Here is a 26428-nt window from a genome sequence, read left to right as displayed (position 1 = left end):
GGAGTCCTCCGCCAGGCTGCCCACCATGATGCACCTGTGAGCCTCCGCCCGGCTCAGAGCAGGAAGGCTGGTTCTCCTTGAGATTCCTGCGTTCTCTTAGTGATCCGGTGGTGACAGAGCAGGAGTGGGGGGTGGGATGAGGGTGGGGAGAAGACTTGTATTTGAGGTTTGGTTTCTGTGTGAGAAAAGGAGAAAGTTAGAAAGGATATATAAAAAAAAAACTTCCTGTGCTCCAATGTCACTGATTTCTCCTGAGTATGAATAGAACTGGGGAGAAGGTTTAGAGGGAGGAAGGTAGGTTAAATACCTACCCTGTGCCAAACAACCCCATGAGAGGGGACATCATCCCCATTTCACAGAGAGGAAGACCAGGGCACAGAGGGCCACATAATTTGTCAGGGCCCATCGGCTGAAAGTTGTGGTCCTGGGGTTGGAACCAAGAGCTGTCTGACTCCTCTGATGGGCGGTTCCACTTTGCCACTCTGCCCTCCGCTAATACTGGTCGTCCAGCTCTATTTTTCTTTCTTCTCGAAGTGAAGGGAGACCATTTGAACAAACGTGGAAGGAAAGCTCTGTTTAGGCTCCATCATCATCCAACAAAACTGAAGGGTCAATCCCACTCATTTACAGAGAGACCAGGAGGGGAAGGTGTTGATAAGCAGGTAGGGACAAAGTGGTTGTCGCTGGAGAAATACAAAAATGACGTCAGGAGGTGCATGCAATTCAGTTACAATGGAAGAGGGCAAACCCGGGTGTTTGACAAGTTCCTAGTTCCCATGATTCAGGTGGGATATTTCCGTTCTTCCTCTGTAAAGCCTGGTGGGGGGGACACCCACCCCGTAGAATGGATACAGGAGGCACTCACGTTCCCACATTTTTCCTTCTCTTTGCTTAATTTGTCTTTAATATATTAACAGGCTAAAGAACGTAATTATAAGAAGCGAAGGCTATAGTATAAGATTGGCGGTTCTGTGGCATGGTACAGCAATTGAATGGTTAATTCAGTCCTTCTGCAAAATAAACTGTTTTCAAGCGTTTTGCTGCGCTCACACAAAGTAAATGCATTATACTGTAGTTGCTGACATATAAAGTTCATCTTTTAATGCCAGCGACATGGCCTTAAAACTGGCTTCATCTTGCCTAATGAAAAGAATAAAAAAAAACTTCAAAAGAGTCAAAGACCCCAGAAAAACACCTGTGGCCTTCTCTCTGCTCCTTCCTCCTCCCCAGAGAGGCAGTGTATAGTAAGTCCAGCGGGAGTCCTCCGCCAGGCTGCCCACCATGATGCACCTGTGAGCCTCCGCCCGGCTCAGAGCAGGAAGGCTGGTTCTCCTTGAGATTCCTGCGTTCTCTTAGTGATCCGGTGGTGACAGAGCAGGAGTGGGGGGTGGGATGAGGGTGGGGAGAAGACATGTATTTGAGGTTTGGTTTCTGTGTGAGAAAAGGAGAAAGTTAGAAAGGACATATAAAAAAAAAACTTCCTGTGCTCCAATGTCACTGATTTCTCCTGAGTATGACTAGAACTGGGGAGAAGGTTTAGAGGGAGGAAGGTAGGTTAAATACCTACCCTGTGCCAAACAACCCCATGAGAGGGGACATCATCCCCATTTCACAGAGAGGAAGACCAGGGCACAGAGGGCCACATAATTTGTCAGGGCCCATCGGCTGAAAGTTGTGGTCCTGGGGTTGGAACCAAGAGCTGTCTGACTCCTCTGATGGGCGGTTCCACTTTGCCACTCTGCCCTCCGCTAATACTGGTCGTCCAGCTCTATTTTTCTTTCTTCTCGAAGTGAAGGGAGACCATTTGAACAAACGTGGAAGGAAAGCTCTGTTTAGGCTCCATCATCATCCAACAAAACTGAAGGGTCAATCCCACTCATTTACAGAGAGACCAGGAGGGGAAGGTGTTGATAAGCAGGTAGGGACAAAGTGGTTGTCGCTGGAGAAATACAAAAATGACGTCAGGAGGTGCATGCAATTCAGTTACAATGGAAGAGGGCAAACCCGGGTGTTTGACAAGTTCCTAGTTCCCATGATTCAGGTGGGATATTTCCGTTCTTCCTCTGTAAAGCCTGGTGGGGACACCCACCCCGCAGAATGGAGCATACAGGAGGCACTCACGTTCCCACATTTTTCCTTCTCTTTGCTTAATTTGTCTTTAATATATTAACAGGCTAAAGAACGTAATTATAAGAAGCGAAGGCTATAGTATAAGATTGGCGGTTCTGTGGCATGGTACAGCAATTGAATGGTTAATTCAGTCCTTCTGCAAAATAAACTGTTTTCAAGCGTTTTGCTGCGCTCACACAAAGTAAATGCATTATACTGTAGTTGCTGACATATAAAGTTCATCTTTTAATGCCAGCGACATGGCCTTAAAACTGGCTTCATCTTGCCTAATGAAAAGAATAAAAAAAAACTTCAAAAGAGTTGCTTAGATCCACACAAAATACCCATTCTCTTATGCAGTGCTCCACCAGTGGCTGTTAAGTATGTTATCTCCTCGGTGAAGCTACAGTAAGCTCATGCATTTTAATAAACAATTCTTGCTTGAACTTCCAAAATTCACCCTGCAACGCAGTGCAATTTGTGTATACACAGCATTCTGCGTCTACCCACTTACCAGTTCATTTTCACGACATTTTTAACTGCAGGGCTTGGCTTCCCCGATACAGATCAGACCTCGAAGAAGAGTGATTCCCTTCAGGGTTTTAGTCCTGGAGCACTATTCTGTACAAGAGAGCAGTTAAATTTGGGGAAATTAAGACAAAGTCTGGGGCAGGTGGTGCTTTGAGGTAAATAGGGTAAAGTAATTAGGAATTAGAAAGACAAAAAGGTAGGATTAAATTATACAGAGGAAATAATGCTAGCTGGGGTACTTGAGGAGTTAGCATGAAGATTGGACCAAAGTAATCCAAGCCTGTATCTCCCTAGCTGGAGAAGAGACCTCAAATGATAGAGAGGTGTTCAATTTTAGTCAACAAACATTTATCGAGTGCCTTCTCCTTATGAAGCACAGGATGAGGGAATATAGGGGGTAAAAGAAAGATGAAAAAAAGACCAAATAAAAGCTCTATGACAGGAAGATAAGCTAGGAGCAGTGAGGATTCAGAGGAGGAAAAGACAAAAACACAAGAAGTGGTTCCAGGGAGGAAGGGGCTTTGTAGGATGAGAAGGATTATAATTTGTGGACAGTGGGGACTTTCCAGACGGAGAGAGCGGTATCCGCAAAGGAATGGACGTGGGCGAGGCAGAAGTCTTTTTGAGAGATTTCTTATCCAGTCTGGCTGGAGCATGATTATTGGAGACAAGCCTGGAAACGGCATGGGGCACTGGACAGGAAAGGCTTGCTTTCTAAGTGAGCCAACGGGAGAGGATTGACATTTCTGATCAGCTGAACGATGCTCTCCAAGTTAGTTTTTCATTTGCTCTATCTGGATCTGATATCTCAGGTGGATTAGGAAGTGAGAGAAGAAATTGGAGACAAGGAGACTGGCTTAGAGTTTCTAACCCTGGTCCAGACGGGAGGTCAGGGCTTGATAAGGGACATAGCAGGGGGAATAGAAAGGATGGATGTTGGAGGGGTGGTTTTGAAAGACATCAAGAGGGAGATATGGGAACTGGATGCTTCCTGATCGCTATGAGCAGTAAGATCTTAACTAATCGTGGCTTACGGGATGGGGTGCTTCCTCTGTGTCAGACCCTGTGTGCTAAATGGTTTACGTACTTTCTCTCACTTAAACTGCACAGGAACTCTGAGGTCAGTGCTGTTGCTGAGGGAGAGGAGGGAATCAAAGATAACCAACAGAACTTCCGCTTCAAGAGACTGGTAGAAAGATGATGTCCTCAGTACAAATAAGGAAGTCAGAGGATTTCGTTTGTGGTCTCTGGAGTCTGAAGTGTATTGAGCTCTCTGGTGAATGAAGTTCTCCTGCCAGAGTGGTGTCTGGAGCCAGAGGAAAAATGAAAGAGCTTGGAGGGGTAGGTGAGGAAGGAGCAAAGATGAGGCGAAGAGAGACATGGTGATCTAGAAGGCCATGAAACAGAGGAGCTCTCTTCCAGACCTTGTGTAATCCGGAGCAGTGTGAAGAGAGGTCTCTTGGAGAGGATGGAGGAAGCATTGTCAAGGGAATTCCAGGTTTCTGCTAATTGCATGAGGTGGGGTGTGTTCAAGACCAGTTTAAACTCTTAGTTACTTTGCTTATATCAGCAGGTGTTTCCAGCAGACCCCATGGAAGAAGTAGATCAAATGGGAGCACAGATGGATTGGGAAAGGCGGGCTTGATAGGGATGCAAGTCAGGAAAAGGCGGATTTAACAAGGGGAGGAGGGTGACGGCAGGTGAGAGAGGATGAAACTCCTGGAAGCCATGGGTATGTGCCGGGCCTGCCTTGGTGGCATCTGGAGTCCCAGAGCCATCATGGAGGGGATTGCCAGGGTAAGGAGAGAAGGAAAAAGGTCTTCTGAAAATTTGCTGTGAGGAGCCCTTCTGGGTTCACTCTGTCCTGTGAGAAGATGGTATTCTCAGCCAGCCAGTAAAGGTTCCTAGGCATACACGGCCCCACTCCTCTTTCTTTTTCCTTCCAAGTGATAATCAGCTCTTTAAGTTGCCAGCCCTCAATTCTCTCTTCCTTCTCGAAGGCGTGGAAACTCAAGTAATCTGATCAGTTAATCCTGGTCCTGTGGTTATGGCATCACATCCTTGTGTCCCAACTTTTTTTTTTAAACCATTCCCAACATCCAGTTCTTCCCTGTCTTTAGTCCCAGGCAGTGTTACCCAGGATAAGCCATGTTAAATAATTTACAGTATTTTATCCCAAGCACAAGATTCCCCCCTCCAAACTGAAAGCAATTATTTAAATAACTGCAGATGTCAGAATCTCAACCCCACACGGGACTGAAAGCCGAGGGTTCAGGATTGTTATGATGTTTCTTTGTGTCCAAGTGCCATAGAACTCAGATGTCAGGTGTTGAAGAAGGAAAACACTTTTCTCCCATTTTATAATATAATTACAGTGAGATGTGCATGCAGTGACAGATACCTTATTGCAAACCTCATTTTTTTCCAAAATGTTACTGTTATGGATTGACTTGTGTTCCCCTGCCACCCCCCCAAAAAAAGATATTTTGAAGTCTTAACCCCCAGTACCCTCAATAAGGTCAGATGTGACCTTATTTGGAAGTAGGGTCTTTACAGATGTAACCAAGTCTAAATAAGGTCATTAGGGTGGGTCCTAACCCAATATGACTGGTGTCCTTATAAAAGGGGGAAATTTTGACCCAGAGACAGACACACAGAGGGAGGACAGTGTAAAGACGCAATGACAGAAAGGCCATGTGGATAAAGTGATGCATCTACTAGCCAAGGAAGGCCGAGGATTGCCAGTGCACACCAGGAGCTGAAAGACACAAGGAAGGATTCTTCCCTGAAGCTGTCAAAGAGAGCTTGGCCCCTGCGACACCTTGATTTGGGACCTCTAGCCTCCAGCACTGTGAGACAATAAATTTCTGTTGTTTTGAGCCACCCAGTTTTTGGTATAGCCAGCCCTCTGTTTCTAAGGCTTTAGATCCGCGGTTGGTTGACTCCAAGGATGTGAAACCCAAGGATACAGGAGGCTGACTGTATTCATTGAACTACGTCATTTTATATAAGGGACTGGAGCATCTGTGGATTTGGGTATGCGGGGCACTCCTGGAACCAATCCCTCGCGGATACCTAGGGACGACTGTACTTTGTTAGATCAGCCCTGGGAAGCTAATATAGTTTCTAAAATAAAAGTGTTCCCGTGAGTGATATACACTACTGCTTCTAGACAGATGATCAATATTTTTCAAAAATCAACTCAAGAGAACATGACCTACAGAGGCATGTTAATTAATGCCCACCATGAATGTAATGCCAGACAGTTCACTGGAATAAGAAAGTCAGAGTGTCCCTTCATTCAACCTGCCCGAGGAAGAAAAAGGTCATTCTTTCATCTGTAGCTCCCTCTTTCTCCAGTTTTAAGGTCCACGGTTAGGGGAAAGTCCCAGTTCCTTAACTGAGTTTGTATTTGCATGGTTGAGAAGCTCTTTACCTCCACACCCAGGCAGTGTGCATTAAGTATCTCGAAGCCCATCAAGGGATTGTTCTGGGTCCACAGACACATCCAGAGATGCCCTTAATGGACATTAGAAGTCATCTTGGCCTAATCCTTCACTGACAGATGGGGGCCCTGAGGCCCTAGATGACCACTGTGACTTGCCCGAGGTCTCATAGAACATTTCATAATGCTTCTTCTGAGCTTTCAAGGTTGTTGGATTTTAACGTGAACTCAGCTGTGAGTTAAGGATGTGAAAATGAGAACTATTTGAAGAATTAATTCATCACCCCCACTGCTTGGCTTTCTGACTGAGCTGGGGTCAGAGTTGAAAAGCAGCAGAACATTTTACATTGGGAAGGTCACAAAGGAAAAACAAACCCATTTGAAAGATGTGTTTACTTACCCTCAAGCAAACCTCCTGATGGCACAGCCCCTTCGGAAGACAGTTTGACAGTTTCTTAAAAAGTTAACTGTAAACTTGTCATACGGCCCAGTAATTCCACCCTCATATCTACCCAAGAGAAATGAAAATATGTCCACACAACAACTTGCATACCAATGTTCACACAACATTATTCATAATAGTTAAAGAGAGAAACAACCCAAATGTCCATCAACTGGTCAATGGATAAACAATATGTGATATATCCATATAACGTAATACTATTCAGTAATAAAAAAGAATGAAGTAGTGATACCTGTGACAACACAGATGGACCTCAGAAACATCATGCTAAGTACCAAGTGAAAGAAGCCAGACTTAAAAGACAACTTAATGTATGATTCCAGTTCTGTGAAATATCCAGGGGCTTCCTTGGTGGCACAGTGGTTAAGAATCCGCCTGCCAATGCAGGGGGACACGGGTTCGAGCCCTGGTCTGGGAAGATCCCACATGCCGTGGAGCAACTAAGCCCGTGTGCCACAACGACTGAGCCTGCGCTGTAGAGCCTGCGAGCCACAGCTACTGAGCCCATGTGTCACAGCTACTGAAGCCTGCATGCCTAGAGCCCGTGCTCCGCAACAAGAGAAGCCACTGCAATGAGAAGCCTGCACACCGCAACGAGGAGTGGCCCCTGCTCGCCGCAACTAGAGAAAGCCTGCGCGCAGCAACGAAGACCCAGTGCAGCCTAAAATAAAAAAAGAAAAAAAAAAAGAAATATCCAAAAAAGGCAACTTTTCAGAGACAGAAAGTAGATCAGTTGTTGCCTAGGGCTGGAGGTGGGAAAGGTGTTGGGGAGTGAGGGTGAACTGTGAATGGCCATGGGGGGCTCTTACTGAGATGATGAAAATGTTCTAAAACCAGATTGTGATGATGATTGAACAACTTGACAAGTTTACTAAAAATTATTGAATAGCACGCTAAAAATCGTTGAACTTTAGCATATATAAATTATACCTCAATAAAGTTGTTTATAAAAGAGAAAGATGGACTAGTATTCAGCCTTAAGAAGGAAGGAAATTCTGACACATGCTACAACACGGATAAACCTCGAGGGCATTATGCCGAATGAAGTAAGCCAAGAGGACAGTTGCTGTATGAGTTCACCTAGGTACCTAGAGTAGTCAGTCATAGGGACAGAAAGGAGAATGGTGGTTGCCAGGGCTTTGGGGAATTATTGTTTAATGGATACAGTTTCAGTTTGGGAAGATGAAGTTCTGGAGATGGATGGTGGTGATGGTTGTACAACAGTGTGAATGTCCTTAATGCCATGGAATCGCACACTTAAAAAAAGTGAAAACGGTAAATTTTATGTTACATATATTTTATCACAATTAGAGAGAGAGATCACCCATGTCTCTGTGAGAGAACTGCCCGTGTGTGAAAGATGAAGCAGGTCTGAGAAATCTCACGTATCTTTAGGTCAATGAGCCTTAGTCATTCAGAAGGCCATCGGGTTTAAACTCCTGTAGCAGATAGATGGATCCGTAATTCTCTAACATCGCAGAAGCTCCAGGCTGATTGCTGCCTGATAAATCAGGTCAGGGTTGAGAAAACATCACATGCTTTACTGTGGTTCAACAGTTGCTTCCCCCTCATCTTTCCCAAGGCAGCTTCGGTTTCGGTTTTACTAGGTCAGTAGGCTTCCGAGTGTCCTGACCTCTGTGTTGTTGACTTTGACAGGAAGCCTTCTGTGTAACCTTACCTCTGAGCCCTAGTTATCAGTTGCCAAAACCCAGCCATAAGGATGTCATTCCATGGACCATATCTTAGAGGTTTTCACTTACAAAGGTAAGCCGGTGCTCTAAATCAAGTTTTCCTGAGGATTTTTTCAATGGTAGAATAAAAGCTTTCTATTTATCTAAAAAGAACATGTCATTTGCCATCTGTTGTAAAGTTGTCTAAACCTGTTGAAAAACTGTTTCCTTTGCTTAGTCACCCTTGAAGTGAGGTGGCCTTTTCTCTTTCCTTTCTTCTTCTTTTTTTTTTTTTCCTTAGCTTTTCATAGAAAATATACCACAAAAGGATCTCAAGACAATTTTTGGACACAGAGCATTTTACCAATAAACAGGCTTGGCGCTTTGCAGGAGTAAAATTCCATTTTAATACAGCACAAGGGACGCTGGAGAGGTCTTATTTCTCTCCGCGGTACACCACATGGTGAAAGCAAGAAAGGACTTTAACTTGCTTCCTCCTTTCAGGTTTCTGAGTGCATGCACTCAGTCCAGAGACATATGTTGCTTGGTTTCTGCATGGGGTGGGGTGGGGTGACATGGGGGAGCAAATAAACCTCCCCCGTAGGACCTGCAGGTACCCTGTAGCCTCTTTCAATTTCAGGTCCACAGTACATAATTGACACAGAGTATCTATCTATGCCAACCCCTGCACCTTCTACAAACACTGACTCTTATTAGTAAATTACCTCCTCCCAAGTCATAATGTCACAGAATTAACATTCTCATTTTGCATCTCTGTCAAGTAGTAGGGGGAGGACTTGCCTAGGCAGACCAGTTAATAATCAAGTATAGAAGATTGGAGGGAAAAAAACACGATTAATTTGGTCTTCCAGATCCTCTGTATAAAACTCCCAGATAGGGTCGCATGCACTGTCACCAGTGCTGCACTTTATGGAGTCGGGATAATCAGCACACTCCTGACTGGTGCCGGCATATAATAATGGTGGCCGAGAGGCTCCTGGAGGGACCCTTGGTGGAGTATCCAGTGACCACAGAATGTAGCAGATTCAACAAGCTTTGCAGTGACCAGTGAATGGGGAAAGGGGGGCATCATAGCTAGAAGAGAGAGCAGAGCAAAAGCTTGAGCTAATTTACTGGAAAGCCCCAGGCCTTGTTAAGGAATCTTTATGATAATAGCTCTTTTGACTGGCCGTTCTGTTTTTTCCCTTTTAGCAGTAGCATTGGTGGTTGGCTGGGAAAGATGTGGAGAGAGCAGGGTAGGAAGGGGGTCAAAAGACACGTGACAGGGCTGATTAACAAGTAGGCTTTGTGAGCATTGGCCAGGGGACACCTGCAGCTCTTCCAGACATGCCTGCCCAGTAGGGGTGGTTTGAATGAGAAAACAGCTTCCCAAAAGATGTGACACAAGAGCATAAAAGGAAAAGAAAACTGTGCATTTGTGAGATGAGGGAATTGTAGAGTTTTATCTCTGATTCTCCTTTAAATAAACCTTTTACTATCTAATACTGTCACCCGTAGGTCAGGGCTCACCAGATGACGAGAGAGAGGACTCATTACCAGGGCTCCAAGCTGGTGTTTTGCTCAAAAAGGAATTTGCTTTCAAACAGACATGTATTCACTAATCTCTTTTCTTAAAAAAATAAATAAATAAATAAAACAAACACAAAATCTCTTCCAACTCAGCTGACTAAGTCTGAGTGGGGATGACAGCAGCATTCACTGGCGTGATCCCACAGAGCAACTGTCCAGAATGAAAATAAATGTGACTTTTCCTATCAGGGCACAGTGGTGCTTTGTTTGTAATTCAATTAAAGAACAGGCGTTACAATGCTCTTGTATGACAGAGGAGATAATAAAGAGATCCACATCTTTGGGGCTGAAATTCAGCTAAACCTGTGCTTGACAGATTGGAATCAGTATCTTAAGAGAGCCAGAAGGGGACAGTCCTTGGTTTCCAAGGGGCTATACTTGGGGGAGGGGGGAGAAGCAAGAGGAAAAATCCTCAGGATGAACCTTCCATGTTCATGCAGCTTAGCCCAGATGTATTCTAGATGGTTGCTTCTCAAATTTATTGACATTTTCCATAGCTAATAGAGCCTTGATGAATATCAATTGTGTGATCATATTGTGAGATATTAATTCATCTTTCCGTTTGTCTGTCTCTCTCTCTCTCCCTATTGAAATGCTAAGTCGCCAAATAAGGTCATCACTTAAATTTGGTTTTAGCAGGACTTAGAAGGAATTAAGTGAGGTGTCATCACTGTCACCTTTGGAAAAGCTTTCCTGACTGTGGAGGCTGAGTTGGATGTCCCTTCTTGGCATTTTCACTGGCTTCAATTTCCTTGTCTGTAAAACATAATTAGTGATACCTTCCTCGGGAGGTTGTTTTGAAAATTAAGTAAGCTGAGTTATGTAAAATGCCTAGTTCAGAACCTGGTGTCCTAGTCCATTCAGGCTGCTATAACAAAGTACCATAGACCAGTGACTTATAAGCAGAAAACATTTCTCACCGTTCTGGAATCCGGGAAGTTTGAGATCAAGACACTGGCAGATTCAGAGTCTGGTGAGAGCTCACTTCCTGGGTCATAGAAGGCTGTCTTTTTGCAGTGTCCTCACATGGTGGAACGGGTGAGGGAGCTCTCTGGGGTCTCTTCTATAAAGGCACTAATCCCATTCATGAGGGCTCCACCTTCATGACCTAATCATCCCCAAAGACCCCCCATCTCCTGGTACTATCACCTTGGGGGTTGGGTTTCAATAGATGAATTATGGGGGGACCCAAACAATTAATCTATAGCACCTGGCATGCACTGTCAATAATTGATGGGCATTGTTAGAGCATGCATCAGAAAGCTAAATCCATTCATTTACTCATTCGGCGGGCTTTTTTTTTTTTTTTTTTTGAGGACACACCTTGTACTAGGCGCTAAGCAAGCCCCAGATGATAACAGCAATGAGCCAAACAGATATGCTTTCTGACTTTCTGAATAGGACAGTATAACGGAGGGGAGAGGGGTAGGCAATGACAGAGCCAAACAGGACCATGCAGTTTTGATGACAAATTGTGACACGTGCTCTGAACGGACAGTGCCTTGTAAGGTCACAGTGCAGGAGAACTCCATCATCTAGGGAGTCAAAGAAGTCTTCCTTTTGAATGGACTTTGTTGCCGAGTTTGCAAGGATAAGGGTTGACATGGAGGGTGGGACGTGAGACAGAAGCAGGATGTGAGAAAGGGTATCTGTTCTGTTGTGGTTTAATTTCATACTGTTGCAGGATCAGGAGATTTATTGATGTGAACTTAGAAGACTAAATTCCTCCAGTGCCTTTTCTGGCATGAGTTCCTATCCTCTGGTATCACAGGAATGTGTATGAAGGGAACACAGACAATGCAAGGGAGATGGTTTAGGGGTCTGCAGGGAAGACACCTGGCTGGCCAATAGGAAGGAGCCAATAGGATCGTGGAGTTAACACAAGGAACACCGGGCTGAGAGGCAGGAGAGTTAGATCTAGTCCCCAGCTAGCAGTTTTAGTTTACAGTTGAGAAAACTGGGCTTCAAGAAGATTGTGTATTTACCCAGGATATACACCTGATAGGTGGTAAAACTTAGACTAAAATCCAGGCCTTTTTATTCCAGGTCTCTTGACTATACCACAAATGGAAGGATGTGGGAAAATAATCGCTGAGGTCCCTTCCAGGTTTAAAGTTCAATATTATGAATGATCCCCATGGTGCTTCCTCAATGGTAAAGAGAAAAAAAAAAAGAAAAAGAAAGAAAAGGAGGAAAGGTAAGGTCAACAAGGATGGAAGGAAAGAAGGAGGGAAGGATGGAAGGAAGGGAGCAAAGAAAGAAAAAGAAAGAAAGAAAGCGAGAAAAGAAAGAGAAAGGAGATGAAGACCCACAGAGACAGACAGACAAAGGAAAAAGAGAAAGGAAAAGAGAAAAGAGAAAAGAAAAAAATCTTAAATTTTATCTATGATTTTTCTACTTTGGAATATGTCCAACTTAATCATTTATAGAGCCGTTAAAATCCACATCAGAGCACTTGCCAACTGAGTGTTCTGTCTCCAGCCCACCGTCAGGGCACTCACTAGGATAGATGCGAGACTTCCCTGCCATATTATCATAATGTTTATTCCAGCCAATGCTTGATTATCTGTGCCAAACACAGGGCAAGCCATGGAGACACGAACCCCTGAGAGAGTTCAACACGGTTCTGAGTCATTAGCTCCAATATCCTCGCAGCTCCCAAAGCGGCCAAGCTGGAGGTTTCTGCTGAGCTTCATTGCCTTAACCTCTTCCATGCTATTGTGTTGAGCCTGTAGGTTCAGAAATGAGACATAACACTAGGCAAAGAAACAATTTACTTTGCACCCAGGGCAGACAACAAGTTAAGTCACCTGGCCGAAATTACGGTCTCGAATGTAGGCAGTGCCTTGTCCTTTCATTTTTTACACCAAACCTCCTTTTGGCTACTCCAGGTATAAGGCAAATTTGCTTCTCCTCAAAGCCTTTTGGGCATTTCCTCTTTCCCTAAGCCATGGCGACCAGACACTGTTCTTCATGCCAATGTCTGCTTCACTGCCCGCCCCTGTCACACACACACAATTTTTCAGTTTACGCTTTTGTAAAAAATTTAAATGTGTTGCCAGTTAAACACACAATATCAAAGGCCCCAAGTTGTTTATTTCTGTTTCTCTATTAGAAGAAAGGAATCATGATAAAAATTGTGCTTTGTGGTTCTAATGGAATTTAAATATGCTTTTAAACAAAATGTTGGTAAGAGACACCTATCTCCTCCTCACCAAAACCCCTCATTTTATAAAACAAGTGTTTAAAAAAGTTGGATCTATTTTTTTCTGTGGAATAGAAACTCAGGAGTGACATTGAAACTTGTTGTTAGTAATACATAGCAACAGCTCCCGGGTTCTCTGTGGTGTAGTAAGAGGAAGCTAATGACTAAAATTGAGATATTCTGACGTGATATAATACATACAAAAATAGTCTCTAGGGCTTCCCTGGAGGCGCAGTGGTTGAGAGTCCGCCTGCCGATGCGGGGGACACGGGTTCGTGCCCCGGTCCGGGAGGATCCCACGTGCCGCGGAGCGGCTGGGCCCGTGAGCCATGGCCGCCGGGCCCGTGAGCCATGGCCGCTGAGCCTGCGCGTCCGGAGCCTGTGCTCTGGGGCGGGAGAGGCCACAACGGTGAGAGGCCCGCGTACCACAAAAAAACAAACAAACAAACAAAAAATAGTCTCTAAAAACAGCGTATTAATAGCACTCTCATTTTTAACCAAAGTTACTGTAAAACAGAATGATCTTCTCAACACTTATCCCAAATTCCATTATTTAAGTATTTCCAAGGGCTGGAGGAATATTTAGAAATGTACAGACCAGAAAGTACAAGAGAGTCAAGAGAGAAAATAAGGTCAGTTCTTCCTGACACACAAACTACTTCAAAGGAAACTGGACATCTTTTAAGGAGCAAGGGACTGTCTTTTGGGGTCTAGGCCATCAGAAGACGGTTCTGTTCAGGAATGTCATCTGTGTGTCCTGGAATCCCCAGTCTAAGATTTAACTCAAGACTGGCTACGCTGGGTTATGTCATTGGAGAGTAACCTATGTTACTTTAGAAAAGATGGTGTTTTTTTTGGCCATGCAGCATGTGGGATCTTAGTTCCCCAACCAGGGATTGAACCCACACGCGCTGCATTGGAAGCACAGAGACATCCCTGGACCACCAGGGATGTCCCAAGATATTGTGTTTTAAGAAAAGACATTATTGCCCTTTGTGATGCTAACCCCCTGTTCAGGATACAGACACATCCCTTGTTCCTCTTAATGACCTATGATGTGTGTATAAACTGTGAGTTTGTAGTCACACTTTTGAATGTATATACATTTAGTCTGTATCTTTCAAGGTTATCAAGTTCTATAAGGTTTCCAACTACTTTGCAAAGTAATACTTTATTTTACTTTCTCCAAATGCTCTCATTTTCTATCTCCAAAAGGTGATCCTTCATCCCCTTTGGGCTCCAGGGAAGCTGTTCATATTCTTTCACTACTTCTGCAAGCTTTTTTAAAAAATTAATTTATTTATTTAAAAATTATTTTATTTTTGGCTGCATTGGGTCTTCGTGGCTGTTCGCGGGCTTTCTCTAGTTGTGGCGAGCAGGGGCTACTCTTTGTTGTGGTGCGCGGGCTTCTCATTGCGGTGGCTTCTCTTGTTGTAGAGCACGGGCTCTAGATGCGCAGGCTTCAGTAGTTGCAGCACGTGGGCCCAGTAGTTGTGGTTCACGGGCTCTAGAACACAGGCTCAGTAGTTGTGGCGCACGGCCTTAGTTACTCTGCGGCATGTGGGATCTTCCTGGGCTTAGTTACTCTGCGGCATGTGGGATCTTCCTGGGCCAGAGCTCTAACCCGTGTCCCCTGCATTGGCAGGCGGATTCTTAACCACTGCACCACCAGGGAAGCCCCTGGCAGGTGGATTCTTAACCACTGCACCAGCAGGGAAGTCCCTGCAAGCTTTTTTTTTTAAATCTCTCTTGGTCTTGCCCTAAGTTTCAGTACACAAGTTCGTCCTAGACATGTCCCCTTAAATCTGTCATCATCGATGGAATGCATTTACCCTACCAATGAGTTTTTCCTTCCATATTTTCTATTCTAATCAGTTCTAATTGTTCTACCCATAAAGTTCTTTCATACCACCCTCCCCAATCTAAATTCTGTTCATTCTCCAAAGTTCATCTTTAGGTCATTTCCCCCACTCCCCCCACCATGTCCTTTCCCTCTTAATCCAATCCACTCCAAACTCCAAACTCCTCTACCATTTCTATTGGTCCCCTTCATGCCACCTCCAAGCCTCCTTTCATTGTTCTTAACCATTTTAGAGTTTTCTCTCTTGCTCTTGCCTTGACAGTGAGAGACCAAAGGCCAGATATCCCAATTTAGACTTGTTCTGTAGGAGGGAGCTTTGCATCTAGCAAGAGCCATACACTGCATTTTAGAGTCTTTAATGGTTTTTCCCTGTCAATCTTTGTCAAGAAAATATTTAGTCTGTCCTCTTGCTAAGTTTATTCCCCACCTGGAATTGCATCACTTTTATTGCATCTATACACACAAGGACACACCTATTATGACCGTGGAAGCTGGTTATCTCAATATGAAGCAGCAGGAAGGGGATTCAGTGGGTTATCATGCTGATAGATGAGGACTCTGCAGTCTTCAGAGCATCTACAGACTTCATGGAGGTGTTTGACTGAAAATTGTATGGTATCTTTGGGTAAAAGAAGGGAAATAAATTGTGCTGAATCTGAGCATATCTGGCTCCTGAAGCAGTCATTGCTCATTCTGAATTAACTCACTGGCCTTCTGGATTTTATATACTGTACAACCTCACAGCCTTGTCCTGCCACAGGCAGCATGATTGACCTTCAGGGTACTAATAAGGTCAGCATTTGCTGCCCTGGTCAAACCCACCACGCGTACTTGGTTCTCATCACCACTTTTCTGAGCCAGGGACCTCATCTTTTCCTTATGCAGTTTCTATCATCACAAGCTCAGGGTTAAGCCAACAACAAGGTGATGTGTTACCAAAAAAAGTCAGTACAATCTTAGACTCATTGCAGCTTTGGGTGATGGCATCCTGAGCAGAGCTGATGTTCTAGCAGAGCCAAGAGTCTGGACACTGTTGCTAAGAAACAATTTAAAAGGCTGGAAGCTGTATTACCCAGAAAAGAGGATGAGAGCAAGCAACAGGATTCTCTGTTTATCTGTACGTGTTGGGAGGTAATGTGGAAGTGGGACTTTGTTCATATGAAAGCTAGGACTAGTGAGGTTAAATTATAGGGAAGCTCCATAAGTTTACAAATGGAAGGGATTAGGGCTTCCCTGGTGGCGCAGTGGTTGAGAGTCCGCCTGCCGATGCAGGGGACGCGGGTTCGTGCCCCGGTCCGGGAAGATCCCACGTGCCGCGGAGCGGCTGGGCCCGTGAGCCATGGCCGCCGAGCCTGCGCGTCTGGAGCCTGTGCTCCGCAACGGGAGAGGCCACAACAGGGAGAGGCCCGCGTACCGCAAAAAAAAAAAAAAAAAAAAAGGAAGGGATTGCACTGTAACTGGTGGGATTGCATTGTAACTGGTGAGCACGCTCCTAACACTAGTCAGATGTAAGGACTTGTGTTCAGTGGTTAATCAAGATCTTATGGAAGACATACCTGCATTATATGAAACTAGAGATGCAAATCAGCTCTAACCCCAGCCTTCTTTGAATCTGTGATGGTTTCCAATTCATTTATGTCCTTCAAGAGATGTAGCACCTGAAACAAGTAAGACTCCAGATTTCGTACGGATGAAAAGATTTTATGTGAGGGCAGGATTGGGAGGGGGGAATGGGCCGGGGGAAGGTTTGTCCAGTATTAATCTTGATGGTTTTGTTCTAGTAGGTCTATCTTGAATATAGCAATGGTCACTCACAAGGCAATACTAATTTTGTTCCCTCCTTCACAACCAGTACACAACTCTATACAGTCACCCCTTACTATTCATGGGGGGCTGGTTCCAGGACCCCCACGGATACCAAAATCCACAGATGCTCAAGGCTCTTATATAAAACCCGGTAGTGCCATCAGCTCTCTGTATCTGCGGGTTCCACCTCTGTGAATTCAACCAATCTTGGGTTGAATTTCGACTATAAGTACACCAGGATTTCAGGCATTCTAAAACCTCTAAAAGTTTGAAAAATAATGTTTGGTTGCTTTTTCATGTCAATTTACAATGACTAGGAGTACCAAATAATTAGGCTTTGGGGGAATTATTCTTTGGAGAAAAAGTACCTTTTACTGAGTTGCTTTCATACATATATCACATTCAATCTCTAAAATAATTCTACAAGGTAAGCATTTTTATTTCAATTTTACAGTTGATGGAGTTGGAGACGGCAAGCAACTTATTCAAGTTCACATGACCATAATGCTGCTGCGCTAGTCTTTGAATCTGGGCCTATATGATGCCACAGTCCTTTCACAGAATCCCATGGCTCTAATCATATATCCTGCATATTTTTGAAAGATGGAAGGCAATGTTTAGAGAAGGCTGTTACTTCTGAAAGACATGACTTGGCTTTACAAGGATGGAGGAGTATTTGCTTAGCGGTTGGGAACTCCAGCTTTGGCAATACACTAGCATGGGTCTGAATATCAGCTCTTCCCTCTAAATCGCTGAGTGCCCTTCAGCAAGTTCAATAACTTGTGTAGGTCTCTATCCTTATCTGAAAAATGGGAGTGCTAACAGTACATTCCTCATAGGGCTGTTTTTAATAGTAAATGAAATAATATATGGAAAGCACGTAACACAGTGTGGACATGGTAAGTTTTAGCCATTGTGAGGAGGATACAGTTGACCCTTGAATGATGCAGGTTGGAACAACACTGGTCTACTTATACGTGAACTTTTTTCAATAAATATATTGGAACAATTTTTGGAGATTTGCAGCAACTTGAAAAAACTTGGAGATGAACCGTGTAGCCTAGAAATATCGGTAAATACAGTACAGTATTGTAAATATATTTTCTCTCCCTTATGAGGGATTTTCTTAACATTTCAAGATATAGTAGTTCTATCACCCCCTCAAAGTTCCCTCGTGCCCCTTCGTGGTCAACCCCATCCTGCCATTTCTGGCCCCTGGCAATCACTGACCTAATTTCTGTCCTTATAGTGTTGCCTTTTCCAGAAAATCATACTGGTAGAATCATACAGTATGTCGCATTTTGAGTCTGGCTTCTTTCACTTAGCATAATGCTTTTGATACTCATCCATGTTGGTCCATGTAGTAGTCTGTTTTTTTTTTAATGCTGAATAGTATTCCATTATATGGATATACCACATTTGTTTACCCACTCATCAATTGATGGACATTTAATTTCTTTCTGGGTTTTGGTGATTTTGAATAAAAATTCATTTTGAAAGGGTTTTTTGTTTTTTTTTTTGAAAGTTGTCAACCTTGTTTTTTAGCAACTTACCATAACTTACTCATGTAGCAATTAGCAATTTTTAGTACTTTTAGTTTGATTTGATATTAAGGAATTATCTTTTGCCTTTTCAACTGAAGTATTTGTTCTGAAATATGATAACTAGGACAGGCTGGTCATGGGAAATTAGCATAGATGCTCCAATAGGTAGCCTTCTTCCTGTACTTGTCATTCCAGGCCTGCGACTTTCCTCGTGGAGAATAGAACGCCACTTCTTCTCCGTATCCGAACAGGCAAATATTCTGCTCGTGGAGGGGACTTAGAAGGTAGTGGTTGTAGCTGCCTGAGATCCAATAGTCGCCCTTTGCAATAAGGCTGTGATATAAATAATCGTATGTGAATGGGTTTTCAACTTTACTCATGGGAAATTGGGAGCCGAACTTTAGTTCTTCAAACTGTTCTGTTTTGAAAATTACCTATCTTAGAAGTAAGAAGAAAAGGGCATATAAAGACATCAAAGTTCTAAGATAGGTGAATACTGATTTATTACTTAGTGTATTCACTGAAACTGGAATTTGTCTTTTAGATTCATTTGCCTCTGGCATCACAGTGCTGCAGCGTGCTGCAGTATCACATTGCAAAGCTATGGCTGTTGAAACTTCTCTCTCTCTCTCTCTCTCTCTCTCTAACATCCTTCTTTTCCCAGAAAAAGGTGGGGGGAGAAGATGAAGGAAGGAAAAGGGGGTAAGAAGTGGAGAAGAAGGAAATAGAAACCCTCGGTAATTATATAGCACCCTTGATGTTAGAATCTCAAAAGTTGTTTTCAAAATCAACTCACTTGACACTACTTGATTGTCAGGATGGGGGAAACCAGGCAGGAACTGGAATGGGTTTTTGTAGAGAAACACAGTGCAGTGGTGAATTTTATGTGTTGACTGGCTGGGCTATGGGGCGCCCAGATATTTGGTCCAACCTTATTCTGGATGTTTCTGTGAAAGTGTTTTTTGGTGGAGATGAACATTTAAATTGGTGAATTTAGGGCTTCCCTGGTGGCGCAGTGGTTGAGAGTCCGCCTGCCGATGCAGGGGACGCGGGTTCGTGCCCCGGTCCGGGAAGATCCCACGTGCCGCGGAGCGGCTGGGCCCGTGAGCCGTAGTGAGAGGCCCGCGTACGGCAAAAAAAAAAAAAAAAAAAAAAAAAATTGGTGAATTTGAGTAAAGCAGATTATTTCCATAATGGGAGTGGGCCTCATCTAGTCAGTTGAAGGCCTGCATAGAACAAAAACTTGAGCTCTGGAACAAGAGGGAATTCTGCCAGCCCACTGCCTTGGGACTTGAATTGCAATTCTTTGTTGGGTCTCCAGCCTGCCAGCCTATCCTGCAGATTTTGGACTTATCAAGTGTCCGCAATTACATGAACCAATTTCTTAAAATTTTTAAATAGTTATAGATAGATATAGATATAGATAGATACACACACATATCCTCTTGGTTCTGTTTCTCCAGAAAACCTTGACTAATTCACACAGCAAGTCAGTGACAGAAGGAGAACAGCCATCTGGGTGGAGACAGGAAAGTCCAGTGGTTAATGGTAAAGGCCCTGGAGCCAATGAACCGCCCTCAAATTAAGGTTCTGCCCATCGTCAGCTGTTTGCTCAGTCTCCTTATCTGGGGAGCAATTCTACCTACCTTATGAAAATGTGAAGGAGTAAGGGCCCTGGAAACCCAGCTGCAGTTCCCATTATAATTAATATCTGAGTCCTAGTGGCACCTATTTTCTAGGTCTGCTTCCACACTACAATGGCAGAATTGAGTAAGACCTGCAAAGCTGAAAATATTCACTACCTGGCCCATGCTTGAAAAAGTTGGCTGACCTCTGAACTATGATATGGGAAAATCTGACAGTAATACTTCACAAGTAACTTGATTAATGTTCTTTTTAATCAGAAACCACGTTCTTGCAAATCTATCTTGAAGTTGGTCTCTTTGTATTAAACTTTAAAAAATGTTAGAGGCATCAAGCAATCTTGCTAAGTCTCTGTGACGCAGTTTGTCATGTTTGAGCAGAAATTAGTCATCCTTATGTTTTCTTGAGTAGGCTCCTCCTGAATCTATTAAAATTGCCAATATCGTGAGTAGCAGGCTTCTCAAAGATCTTGTTTTTGATTAGTTTGGGAATTAGTAATTTGGCCTAACCACCTTTGAGAAAAGGACAGAAATAATTACTTTAAAACTTGGAACATTTTCTGGGTTTGGGAGTGACCAGGTAGGGGATTTTGTTGGGGTTATCTCATTTGAATTAGTGCCAGTCGAGACATGCCAAGAACATTTCTCTTAAGAGCAAAAGGAAACATGTCTAGGGTGGCTGATATTTACTAAATGATGTATGTGCTGTAGGCATAGATATGCTGTAGGCATAGACATGCATCCACACGTATGTCACAAATACACACACTCACATGTATGCATTTCAGGCACACCAGTCTTCTTCCTGCTGAGATTTATTTTGTTATAATTTTTCTATTGCTTCCAAGAGACAGAGCCAGCCTTGTCTCCATTCTGTGACTCTTACAGTCCTAGACTGACTACACTGGTGACCACAGTGGTGATTTCAGAATAGGTTGCATTCAGCCTTGCAAATCCTCCTCAGCAACACTTTCCCATCACCCCTTTATCACCATTCTCACTTGTCTTTAAGTTTGTTTGCTGGGCAGATGTCCAAGCAGTGACTGGGAGAATGACTCACTGCGGGGAATGACATCATAAGGAAGATTCAGGGGGTGCTCATCCACCCGGGGGGGGGGTACCTGCACAAGCTGTGATGGGAACAGGCTGATGGGATTGGGGAAGACTGTTTATCCTGACCCAAGGGATACTTCCTGGCAGATGCGTTATCTGATTAGAATCTTAAAGGGTGAGTAATGACTGTTGCCAAGAAAGTGAAGAGGAACAGCAGGGAAGGGAAGGAATGAGTTTGAGTCGAAGGGTGCAAATGGTCCGAAGTCCCTAACAGGAACTCACTGGTCATAGGTTCTGCATCGCTTCCCCCTGTTTAAGTTCCTGCCTCCCCCTGCTGCCCACTGCCACCCTGGATGTTTCCAGGGAAAGATGAATCAAGTCAACCCCGTAATTGAGGGAGTGCCTTCTGACCTCTGGTCTCTGTGAAACCCTTAACTTCTCTCTGTTGCTTCCTTTGTAACAGCGTCTCGCGGTAGGAAGCACCACCGTCCGTTCATTCCTGCGCGGGGCGCCTTGCGTGGCGGGCTCGCCCTGGGTGGGGTGGGGTGTAGCTCTTCCACAGAACACTCTTTATCTGGATTAGATGAGAGGCTTGATCTGCCAGCGGTGCTGTTTAACCAAAGAACTGCCTTCAGGACTTTCCTTAGTTAGTGAAACTTATTGTTGACAAACCAAAATTGCATGCAGACTCACCCACAGTTTATATTCAAGCCAGGTAATAGCGCTAAGTGCATTGTGTAAGTAACAGTTTCTTTCTTGTCACAAGTCGTGGGCTCAGATGTCAGTCTGGTGGTTTCATAAACATCTTCCATTAAGATTCATTGTTAGCCAGGTGTCTGCAGGATCTGATTTAAACGTGGGATAAAACACAGTGGGGCATGTGTAGTTTACATGTACATGTAATTTACATGTATAATTTACATGTTTAATTCTTTCCTGAATTTTTTCCTCTGCTGTTCACAAACTTAGACATATCTCTTTCTTGAATTAAATAGTAAGTAAGAATTTTAATAAAGCACTCCCTGAATAAAATTTTAGGAAGTCTACTGCTAACTTTGATGGTTGGAAGTTGGAACTGGTATGTCAGTGTTGATATTTGCTGGTGGTCCTCATCTCGCCTACATAATACGGTTTTGTGTAAGGATGTGAGCACTGCCTTACACAGTAATATGACACGATCCTTGATATTCAGCACAATTTTGAAGCAAAAGCATGACACTAAGACCCTTCTGACAGGCTTCCACTTTGCCCTGTTCAGCATTACAATGGGGCCGTTCTTTTTCCAAGATAGTCATTGAGACCAGCACTATCAGATTATGGCTTGATAGCTATTTATCACTTTGGTTTGATGTAAAAAGCAGGCATCCCTAATCACTCACAACTTAGAAAGGCCACAATGTTATCAGAGAAGAAAGTTTTAAAGAAATATTTTAAACATTATTTCACAAACTTTCTAAACCCTTAAAGAAATCTGGCTTTCCATGCAAATATTTAAATAATACAAGAAGCTGTTAAATCACTTTTTAAATTCCCTGTTTTTTTTTTCCGTTGCGGAGCACAGGCTCCGGACGCGCAGGCTCAGCGGCCATGGCTCACGGGCCCCAGCCGCTCCGCGGCATGTGGGATCTTCCCGGACCGGGGCACGAACCCGTGTCCCCTGCATCGGCAGGCGGACTCTCAACCACTGCGCCACCAGGGAAGCCCCTTCCCTTCTGTTTTATGTATTTAGTGTGGAGAGGGCCAGGGGATAGAAAGAATTTCACTGCTCCTTCTAGGATTTAATCACAAATACCTTGTTTTTTACTTCTGGGGAATACTATAAAGGGAAGTTGGGATATGATAAGAAAGGCTTGGTTGATTCGATTATATCTGATGCATTTGTCAATTGATTGAAATGATCAGATTTCAGAAGTACCTAGGACAGAGGAAGCAATCTCCTGATAGCCCAGTGCTGGGTGACGGAGGGGGTTGCACAGGGAGGACTTCTCCTTCCCCCATCTGAGTAACAGATGTTCTGTGTTCCCATCGCAAGTGTCTTTTGCACATCCCTAGTCTGATATTCATATCATGAGGTTTCACGATCTGCCCATTCCATTCATCTGTTTCTTCTAGACTGTGAGCTCCTTGATACCAAGCATGTGTTCTTTATACTGTTTTCCTAAATCCTGGGCAGAGTAGATGCTCAGTGAGCATTTTGGAAGAAAGGAAGGAAGATAGGAAGGAAGAGAGGAAATGAGGGAGAGAGAGAGAGGAAGGAAGGGAGGAAGAGGCAAAAGTTTACATATAATGTTTACAAAGATACTCAACAAAGTAGAACATGTACTTAGTTTGATGAGTCATTTGATTAATAACGAAGTTTGATTTATTTAAGATTCAAATACAAGTTATAATTTAACGGGTACTCTGGGCCTGACATAATGAAAAATAAGTGCAATACATTTTAAAAGGCTTTCAAGTCTTAAGTATAAACTAAACAGATGAGATTTTTCAACCTTAAGAATTACCTGGGATATTAGCTTTGGAAAGTGTAAAAGGCAAAAAGAGAGAAATTGCTGAAATGAAGTCAGGGGGATTATTTGCATAAATATGTACAGTCACTATAAACTTCCAAAGGAATTTAAAATCACAATATAAACTTCCAAAGGAATAAAAAGGAATTGCTAAAAGAAAGCAGCTTTACTTATTGTCTTTATGTATTAAACCAAAATATTTTAGTAAGTCTTACTGTTAAGTGGTTGATTTAATTCTTTTGTAAATAAAGTTATTTTTTTTAAACCTGGAAAATGTAAATATGTTGGTTAATCATTGGAGAACTCCCAGTCTTCTTCTTTGTTCCACTTCTTAAACAACCAGAAGATTGTAAATCCTTGAAGTTTCCTTGGAGTTATCTTAGGTAAAGTCCAAAGTTTAAGGTAGTGTTCCATAAACCATAAATCTCACCACCAAAGTCCCTAAATCTCACCACCAAAGTCCCCTAAAGCAGAGAAGGATCAAAGGACACTCAGCATTCTAGGTTAGTCCTTACTTAGCCTGCCTTCAACCTGTTTCTTTAAAGATTCATCATTCTTGGCGTTTCACCCATGACCTATCCAGCTTTTCTTTAAAATATACTTTTTTTATCTTAGAATAGTTTTACTTATTTATTTTTTTTTAAAAAATATTTATTTATTTATTTGGCTGCATCAGGTCTTAGTTGCAGTGCATGGGCTTCTCTCTAGTTGTGGTGTGCTGGCTCCAGAGCGCACGGGCTTAGTTGCCCTGTGGCATGTGGGATCTCAGTTCCCTGACCAGGGATCAAACCCACGTCTCCTGCATTGGAAGGTGGATTCTTAACCACTGGACCGCCAGGGAAGTCCCCTAGAACAGTTTTACATTTATAGAAAAATCACAACAATAGTACAGAGAGTTCCCATGCACTCTGTACCCAGTTTCCCCTATTATTAGCATCTTACATTAGTAAGTTACATTTGTTACAAATAATGAACCAGTACTGACACATTCTTATTAACTAAAGCCATAGTTTACTCACATTTCCTTAGTTTTAGCCTAATATTCTTTTTCTGTTCCAGGATCCTGTCCTGGGTACCACCTTTCCTTTTGCTGTCAAATTTTCTTGGGTTCCCCTTGGCTGTAACAGTTATTCAGACTTGCCTTGTCTTTGACGAACTTGACAGTTTGGGGGACTAGTGGGTTAGGTATTTTGTAGACTGTCCCTCAGTTGGGATGGTTTTCTCATGATTAGATTACAGGTTTTTGGAAGGAAGACCCCAGATGAAGGGCACCTCTCAATACATCAAATCAAGAGAACATACTGCCGGGCTTCCCTGGTGGCGCAGTGGTTGAGAGTCCGCCTGCCGATGCAGGGGATATGGGTTCGTGCCCCGCCGGTCCGGGAAGATCCCACATGCCGCGGAGCGGCTGGGCCCGTGAGCCATGGCCGCTGAGCCTGCGCGTCCGGAGCCTGTGCTCCGCAACGGGAGAGGCCACAGCAGTGAGAGACCCGCGTACCGCAAAAAAAAAAAAAGAGAACATACTACCAATGTGACCTATCACTGTTGATGTTGACCTTGAGCTCCTGGCCGAGGTAGTATCTGTCAGTTTTCTCCACTGCAGAGTTAACTCTTTTTCTCCTGGTTCCAAACTGTCCTCTTTGGAAGGAAGTCACTAGGCACAACCCACACTTAAGAAGTGGACAGTTATCTTCCACCTCTTGGAGGGCAGAGTACAGAAATTATTTGGAATTTTTCTGCACAGCCAATTTGTCTCTTCTCCGTTTATTTATTCAATGATTTTATTTATATATACATTATGGATATTTATTTTTACTTTTGGTTGTAATCCAATTCTACTTTATTTATTTTCTTGCTCAAATTGTTCCAGTTTTGGCCATTAGGAGCTCTTTTAGTTGGCTTCTGTGTCCCTTTGTGACATATGTCTATCATTATGGGGTTTTCGTTTTTTTTTTTTTTTTTTTTTTTTTTTAGTACGCGGGCCTCTCACTGTTGTGGCCTCTCCCGTTGCGGGGCACAGGCTCCGGACGCGCAGGCTCAGCGGCCATGGCTCACGGGCCCAGCCGCTCCGCGGCATGTGGGATCTTCCCGGACCGGGGCACGAACCCGTGTCCCCTGCATCGGCAGGTGGACTCTCAACCACTGCGCCACCAGGGAAGCCCTATGGGGTTTTCTTTTTTATCACTTTTTAAAAAAACCTTCCGGCACAATAAGATACTTCAGACTCATCTTTGGTGTTTCCTGACCCAGTCCTAGAATCAGCCATGTCTCCAAGGAGTCCTAGTTCCTTTTCCTGGAGGATGCTATAAGAAACCAAGGTTTGAGGTCTAGGTATTCTCGGTGTTGTTGCTTCTAGGTCCTCTCAGCTGACAGAGAAAGGAAATTCATGTGTGTATATTAACTTGTATTTATATGCATGCCTATAAATATTTGTAACCAAATAAATATGTAACCAAATATTTGTATATGTAGCCATACAGACACATCTATACCTCTATTCAGCTAAACATACAGTGTTTCCAATGTGGATCCATTAACACATGGATCATTCTAGCCTTCTCCCTTTGCTTATCTGTAAACTCTCATGCCAACAATGAGAAATCTGACTCCATTGTTGGTCATTCATTTACTTAATTGTCAATTTCCAGCATGCAGGTATAGTAAATCTGAATTGTTCATTTGTACCCCTGTGGGAAACAACTTTATCAACTCAAGCACAAAGCTTGCTTTCAGTTTCTTTTGCCTTTGGTCTTACAGACTCCACTTACTTCCAAAGTTACTAGGGTCAACACCAATTTCCCCCAAGCCCGAAACCCCTTGACGGGTTGTTTTACACATTTACAATATAGTTAACTTGTTTCCTCACATTTTGCATTCCATGTCTGGGCATCCTCAGTCTCCAGATGATTTTTCTTTTTTCATTTTTTTTTGCGGTACGCGGGCCTCTCACTGCTGTGGCCTCTCCCGTTGCGGAGCACAGGCTCTGGACGCGCAGGCT

At 43.5% G+C, this 26428-nt stretch overlaps 1 long non-coding RNA gene across 5 annotated transcripts in view; it reads left to right on the top strand.

Annotated features, from left to right (window-relative positions):
* Positions 1-26428, top strand: part of LOC114484589 (uncharacterized) — a 54665-nt gene that overhangs the window by 897 nt on the left and 27340 nt on the right. Inside the window, exon 2 of one of the 5 annotated variants that reach the window (XR_008616241.1) lies at positions 11855-12005. The exons of the other annotated variants lie outside the window; for them this stretch is intronic. This is a non-coding gene — a long non-coding RNA (uncharacterized lncRNA). The remainder of the gene's footprint in view (positions 1-11854; positions 12006-26428) is intronic. 5 annotated transcript variants of the gene reach the window in all.

Source organism: Physeter macrocephalus, chromosome 20, assembly GCF_002837175.3.
Source record: "Physeter macrocephalus isolate SW-GA chromosome 20, ASM283717v5, whole genome shotgun sequence".
NCBI lineage: Eukaryota > Metazoa > Chordata > Mammalia > Artiodactyla > Physeteridae > Physeter > Physeter macrocephalus.
Note: the sequence above shows the minus strand (reverse complement) of the source record. Positions and strands in the feature narration are given on the sequence as shown.